Source organism: Syngnathus leptorhynchus, unplaced genomic scaffold (genome assembly GCF_054491065.1).
Source record: "Syngnathus leptorhynchus isolate UIUO unplaced genomic scaffold, UIUO_Slep HiC_scaffold_148, whole genome shotgun sequence".
Taxonomy (NCBI): Eukaryota; Metazoa; Chordata; class Actinopteri; order Syngnathiformes; family Syngnathidae; genus Syngnathus; species Syngnathus leptorhynchus.
Window position 1 is genome coordinate 1 of NW_028232115.1, and position 7,500 is coordinate 7,500.

Sequence of the window (7,500 nt, forward strand, 5' to 3'; positions counted from 1 at the left end):
AGAACCGGGCGACCCGTTAAAATTGCTGAGCCGAGGTCCTGGAAGCCTAACACGGCGTGATCTTGTGCAAAAAGCCGCTCCCGAGCTCCAGCTGGAAGTGTAAAAAGAACCGGGCTGGATAAAAAAAGAACCGGGCTGGATCAAAAAAAGAACCGGGCGACCCGTTAAAATTGCTTAGCCGAGGTCCTGGAAGCCTAACACGGCGTGTTCTTGTGCAAAAAGCCGCTCCCGAGCTCCAGCTGGAAGTGTAAAAAGAACCGGGCTGGATAAAAAAAGAACCGGGCTGGATCAAAAAAGAACCGGGCGACCCGTTAAAATTGCTTAGCCGAGGTCCTGGAAGCCTAACACGGCGTGTTGTTGTGCAAAAAGCCGCTCCCGAGCTCCAGCTGGAAGTGTAAAAAGAACCAGGCTGGATAAAAAAAAGAACCGGGCTGGATCAAAAAAGAACCGGGCGACCCGTTAAAATTGCTGAGCCGAGGTCCTGGAAGCCTAACACGGCGTGATCTTGTGCAAAAAGCCGCTCCCGAGCTCCAGCTGGAAGTGTAAAAAGAACCGGGCTGGATAAAAAAAAGAACCGGGCTGGATCAAAAAAAGAACCGGGCGACCCGTTAAAATTGCTTAGCCGAGGTCCTGGAAGCCTAACACGGCGTGATCTTGTGCAAAAAGCCGCTCCCGAGCTCCAGCTGGAAGTGTAAAAAGAACCGGGCTGGATAAAAAAAGAACCGGGCTGGATCAAAAAAGAACCGGGCGACCCGTTAAAATTGCTTAGCCGAGGTCCTGGAAGCCTAACCCGGCGTGATCTTGTGCAAATAGCCGCTGCCGAGCTCCAGCTGGAAGTGTGAAAAGAACCGGGCTGGATAAAAAAAAGAACCGGGCTGGATCAAAAAAGAACCGGGCGACCCGTTAAAATTGCTTAGCCGAGGTCCTGGAAGCCTAATACGGCGTGTTCTTGTGCAAAAAGCCGCTCCCGAGCTCCAGCTGGAAGTGTAAAAAGAACCAGGCTGGATAAAAAAAAGAACCGGGCTGGATCAAAAAAGAACCGGGCGACCCGTTAAAATTGCTTAGCCGAGGTCCTGGAAGCCTAACACGGCGTGTTCTTGTGCAAAAAGCCGCTCCCGAGCTCCAGCTGGAAGTGTAAAAAGAACCGGGCTGGATAAAAAAAGAACCGGGCTGGTTCAAAAAAGAACCGGGCAACCCGTTAAAATTGCTTAGCCGAGGTCCTGGAAGCCTAACACGGCGTGATCTTGTGCAAAAAGCCGCTCCCGAGCTCCAGCTGGAAGTGTAAAAAGAACCGGGCTGGATAAAAAAAGAACCGGGCTGGTTCAAAAAAGAACCGGGCAACCCGTTAAAATTGCTTAGCCGAGGTCCTGGAAGCCTAACACGGCGTGATCTTGTGCAAAAAGCCGCTCCCGAGCTCCAGCTGGAAGTGTAAAAAGAACCGGGCTGGATAAAAAAAGAACCGGGCTGGATCAAAAAAGAACCGGGCGACCCGTTAAAATTGCTTAGCCGAGGTCCTGGAAGCCTAACACGGCGTGATCTTGTGCAAAAAGCCGCTCCCGAGCTCCAGCTGGAAGTGTAAAAAGAACCAGGCTGGATTAAAAAAAAGAACCGGGCTGGATCAAAAAAGAACCGGGCGACCCGTTAAAATTGCTTAGCCGAGGTCCTGGAAGCCTAACACGGCGTGTTCTTGTGCAAAAAGCCGCTCCCGAGCTCCAGCTGGAAGTGTAAAAAGAACCAGGCTGGATAAAAAAAAAGAACCGGGCTGGATCAAAAAAGAACCGGGCGACCCGTTAAAATTGCTTAGCCGAGGTCCTGGAAGCCTAACACGGCGTGTTCTTGTGCAAAAAGCCGCTCCCGAGCTCCAGCTGGAAGTGTAAAAAGAACCAGGCTGGATAAAAAAAAGAACCGGGCTGGATCAAAAAAGAACCGGGCGACCCGTTAAAATTGCTTAGCCGAGGTCCTGGAAGCCTAACACGGCGTGTTCTTGTGCAAAAAGCCGCTCCCGAGCTCCAGCTGGAAGTGTAAAAAGAACCAGGCTGGATAAAAAAAAGAACCGGGCTGGATCAAAAAAGAACCGGGCGACCCGTTAAAATTGCTTAGCCGAGGTCCTGGAAGCCTAACACGGCGTGTTCTTGTGCAAAAAGCCGCTCCCGAGCTCCAGCTGGAAGTGTAAAAAGAACCAGGCTGGATAAAAAAAAGAACCGGGCTGGATCAAAAAAGAACCGGGCGACCCGTTAAAATTGCTTAGCCGAGGTCCTGGAAGCCTAACACGGCGTGTTCTTGTGCAAAAAGCCGCTCCCGAGCTCCAGCTGGAAGTGTAAAAAGAACCGGGCTGGATAAAAAAAGAACCGGGCTGGTTCAAAAAAGAACCGGGCAACCCGTTAAAATTGCTTAGCCGAGGTCCTGGAAGCCTAACACGGCGTGATCTTGTGCAAAAAGCCGCTCCCGAGCTCCAGCTGGAAGTGTAAAAAGAACCAGGCTGGATAAAAAAAAGAACCGGGCTGGATCAAAAAAGAACCGGGCGACCCGTTAAAATTGCTTAGCCGAAGTCCTGGAAGCCTAACACGGCGTGATCTTGTGCAAAAAGCCGCTCCCGAGCTCCAGCTGGAAGTGTAAAAAGAACCAGGCTGGATAAAAAAAGAACCGGGCTGGATCAAAAAAGAACCGGGCGACCCGTTAAAATTGCTTAGCCGAGGTCCTGGAAGCCTAACCCGGCGTGATCTTGCCCGAAATTCGGCCTCTATACTTCCATTTTAGGTACCAGGCGCTCATAGTGTGTTGGTCCCACTAGTCAGTGTACTGGTCCCACTCGCTAGTGTACTGGTCCCCCTAGTCAGTGTACTCATCCAGTTACCCCCCGTTTTCCAAAACACCATCGGCACGTATAAGGGGGGGACTCCTGAGAGAGATGAGGTATATGCCAGCGCAACACCAATCCGCTCCGCGCTGGTTCCCATGTCGGCTACGGATGAATAAAACCAGCCTGTCCCCCCTGGAGCTCACGAGACACGGAATTTTTTCTAAGTGCCAACGGCTCTTCCGAGCAAACGTGTCCGCTCCGGCTGGTTCCCCCGTCGGCCTCGAATGACGAAAAATGCCGGTCTCCGCCCGGAGCTCATGACAAACGAAAAATTTTCTAAGTGCCAACGGCACTAGCGAGCGAATGTGTCCGCTCGGCGCTGGTTCCCGGGTCGAACCCGGAAGACGAAAAACGCCGGTCTCCGCCCGGAGCTCATGACAAACGAAAAATCTTCTAAGTGCCAACGGCACTAGCGAGCGAATGTGTCCGCTCGGCGCTGGTTCCCGGGTCGAACCCGGAAGACGAAAAACGCCGGTCCTCGCCCGGAGCTCATGACAAACGAAAAATTTTCTAAGTGCCAACGGCACTTGCGAGCGAATGTGTCCGCTCGGCGCTGGTTCCCGGGTCGAACCCGGAAGACGAAAAACGCCGGTCTCCGCCCGGAGCTCATGACAAACGAAAAATTTTCTAAGTGCCAACGGCACTAGCGAGCGAATGTGTCCGCTCGGCGCTGGTTCCCGGGTCGAACCCGGAAGACGAAAAACGCCGCTCTCCGCCCGGAGCTCATGACAAACGAAAAATTTTCTAAGTGCCAACGGCACTAGCGAGCGAATGTGTCCGCTCGGCGCTGGTTCCCGGGTCGAACCCGGAAGACGAAAAACGCCGGTCCTCGCCCGGAGCTCATGACAAACGAAAAATTTTCTAAGTGCCAACGGCACTAGCGAGCGAATGTGTCCGCTCGGCGCTGGTTCCCGGGTCGAACCCGGAAGACGAAAAACGCCGGTCTCCGCCCGGAGCTCATGACAAACGAAAAATTTTCTAAGTGCCAACGGCACTAGCGAGCGAATGTGTCCGCTCGGCGCTGGTTCCCGGGTCGGACCCGGAAGACGAAAAACGCCGGTCTCCGCCCGGAGCTCATGACAAACGAAAAATTTTCTAAGTGCCAACGGCACTAGCGAGCGAATGTGTCCGCTCGGCGCTGGTTCCCGGGTCGAACCCGGAAGACGAAAAACGCCGGTCTCCGCCCGGAGCTCATGACAAACGAAAAATTTTCTAAGTGCCAACGGCACTAGCGAGCGAATGTGTCCGCTCGGCGCTGGTTCCCGGGTCGAACCCGGAAGACGAAAAACGCCGGTCTCCGCCCGGAGCTCATGACAAACGAAAAATTTTCTAAGTGCCAACGGCACTAGCGAGCGAATGTGTCCGCTCGGCGCTGGTTCCCGGGTCGGACCCGGAAGACGAAAAACGCCGGTCCTCGCCTGGAGGTCCCAGCAAAATCGGCGAAAAAACGACTAAGTGTCAACTTTCGAAAAAACGGCTAAGTGTCGACTTTCGAAAAAACGGCTAAGTGTCAACTTTCGAAAAAACGGCTAAGTGTCAACTTTCGAAAAAACGACTAAGTGCCCACGGCTCTGCGGGGCTTGTGAGTCCGCCCCGCGCCGGTTCGGCGGTCGGCCTCAAAAAGCGAAAAATCAGCCTCTCTCCCTGGAGCTCACCAAAAATTTGTCGAAATTTTTCTAAGTTCTCCTCGAGGTACCAGGGGGTGAGGTACCCGGGCTAAGGTGCAGTACCTTTTTTGGTCTTCAGGTGCGCCAGAGTACAATGAAATGGTCCCAGTAGTCAGTGTACTCATCGACTTTCCCCCCGTTTTCCAAAGCACCCCGTTTACGAGTATGGAGGAGATGGTGCTGGTCTCCCCACGGCGTCGGACACGCCGTCCTCGACAGCACAAGGTCGGATAGAAGACCTGAAAAGCGCCGTGGCACGCGCTGGAGGTGTCACTGTGGCGAAAAAGTGACTAAGTGTCAACTTTCGAAAAAACGGCTAAGTGTCAACTTTCGAAAAAACGGCTAAGTGTCAACTTTCGAAAAAACGGCTAAGTGTCAACTTTCGAAAAAACGACTAAGTGTCGCCTCTCTGAAAAAACGGCAAAGTGTCAACTTTCGAAAAAACGACTAAGTGTCAACTTTCGAAAAAACGACTAAGTGTCACCTCTCTGAAAAAATGGCAAAGTGTCAACTGCGAATGTGGTGGTGCATGGAAGGAAGTGGAGGACGGCCGCCTCCTTAAACACAGGCCGAAGAGGAGCGTCAGGGCCGGCTCCTTAAACACGGACCGAGTGTCGCCCTTAACACAGACCAAGCGGAGGACGGCCGCCTCCCTAAATACAGGCCGAACCGGAGCGCGAGGGCCGCTCCTTAAACACGGACCGAGTGTCGCCCTTAACACAGACCAAGGGGAGGACGGCCGCCTCCTTAAACACAGGCCGGAGAGGAGCGTCAGGGCCAGGCTCCTCAAACATGGACCGAGTGTCGCCCTTAACACAGACCAAGGGGAGGACGGCCGCCTCCTTAAACACAGGCCGGAGAGGAGCGTCAGGGCCAGGCTCCTCAAACATGGACAGAGTGTCGCCCTTAACACAGACCAAGGGGAGGACGGCCGCCTCCTTAAACACAGGCCGGAGAGGAGCGTCAGGGCCAGGCTCCTCAAACATGGACCGAGTGTCGCCCTTAACACAGACCAAGGGGAGGACGGCCGCCTCCTTAAACACAGGCCGGAGAGGAGCGTCAGGGCCAGGCTCCTCAAACATGGACCGAGTGTCGCCCTTAACACAGACCAAGGGGAGGACGGCCGCCTCCTTAAACACAGGCCGGAGAGGAGCGTCAGGGCCAGGCTCCTCAAACATGGACAGAGTGTCGCCCTTAACACAGACCAAGGGGAGGACGGCCGCCTCCTTAAACACAGGCCGGAGAGGAGCGTCAGGGCCAGGCTCCTCAAACATGGACCGAGTGTCGCCCTTAACACAGACCAAGGGGAGGACGGCCGCCTCCTTAAACACAGGCCGGAGAGGAGCGTCAGGGCCAGGCTCCTCAAACATGGACAGAGTGTCGCCCTTAACACAGACCAAGGGGAGGACGGCCGCCTCCCTAAACACAGGCCGGAGAGGAGCGTCAGGGCCAGGCTCCTCAAACATGGACCGAGTGTCGCCCTTAACACAGACCAAGGGGAGGACGGCCGCCTCCTTAAACACAGGCCGGAGAGGAGCGTCAGGGCCAGGCTCCTCAAACATGGACCGAGTGTCGCCCTTAACACAGACCAAGGGGAGGACGGCCGCCTCCTTAAACACAGGCCGGAGAGGAGCGTCAGGGCCAGGCTCCTCAAACATGGACCGAGTGTCGCCCTTAACACAGACCAAGCGGAGGACGGCCGCCTCCCTAAATACAGGCCGAACCGGAGCGCGAGTGTCGCTCCTTAAACACGGACCGAGTGGAGGACGGCCGCCTCCTTAAACACAGGCCGAACAAAATGACACAAAGTGTCAACTGCGAATGTTGTCCATCCAAGGAAGGAGCGTGATGCCCGGCCGGCTCCTTAAACACAGGCCGAGAGTCGCCCCGGACGGTCCGCCTCGCGGCGCCCGTCTGCTCGGATAAAATGACACAAAGTGTCAACTACGAATGTTGTCCATCCAAGGAGGGAGCGTGATGCCCGGCCGGCTCCGAAAACACAGGCCGAGAGTCGCCCCGGACGGTCCGCCTCGCGGCGCCCGTCTGCTCGGATAAAATGACACAAAGTGTCAACTGCGAATGTTGTCCATCCAAGGAAGGAGCGTGATGCCCGGCCGGCTCCTTAAACACAGGCCGAGAGTCGCCCCGGACGGTCCGCCTCGCGGCGCCCGCCCGCTCGGATAAAATGACACAAAGTGTCAACTACGAATGTTGTCCATCCAAGGAAGGAGCGTGATGCCCGGCCGGCTCCTTAAACACAGGCCGAGAGTCGCCCCGGACGGTCGCCTCGCGGCGCCCGTCTGCTCGGATAAAATGACACAAAGTGTCAACTACGAATGTTGTCCATCCAAGGAGGGAGCGTGATGCCCGGCCGGCTCCGAAAACACAGGCCGAGAGTCGCCCCGGACGGTCCGCCTCGCGGCGCCCGTCTGCTCGGATAAAATGACACAAAGTGTCAACTGCGAATGTTGTCCATCCAAGGAAGGAGCGTGATGCCCGGCCGGCTCCTTAAACACAGGCCGAGAGTCGCCCCGGACGGTCCGCCTCGCGGCGCCCGTCTGCTCGGATAAAATGACACAAAGTGTCAACTACGAATGTTGTCCATCCAAGGAGGGAGCGTGATGCCCGGCCGGCTCCGAAAACACAGGCCGAGAGTCGCCCCGGACGGTCCGCCTCGCGGCGCCCGTCTGCTCGGATAAAATGACACAAAGTGTCAACTGCGAATGTTGTCCATCCAAGGAGGGAGCGTGATGCCCGGCCGGCTCCGAAAACACAGGCCGAGAGTCGCCCCGGACGGTCCGCCTCGCGGCGCCCGTCTGCTCGGATAAAATGACACAAAGTGTCAACTACGAATGTTGTCCATCCAAGGAGGGAGCGTGAGGCCCGGCCGGCTCCGAAAACACAGGCCGAGAGTCGCCCCGGACGGTCCGCCTCTCGAGGCGCCCGCCCGCTCGGATAAAATGACACAAAGTG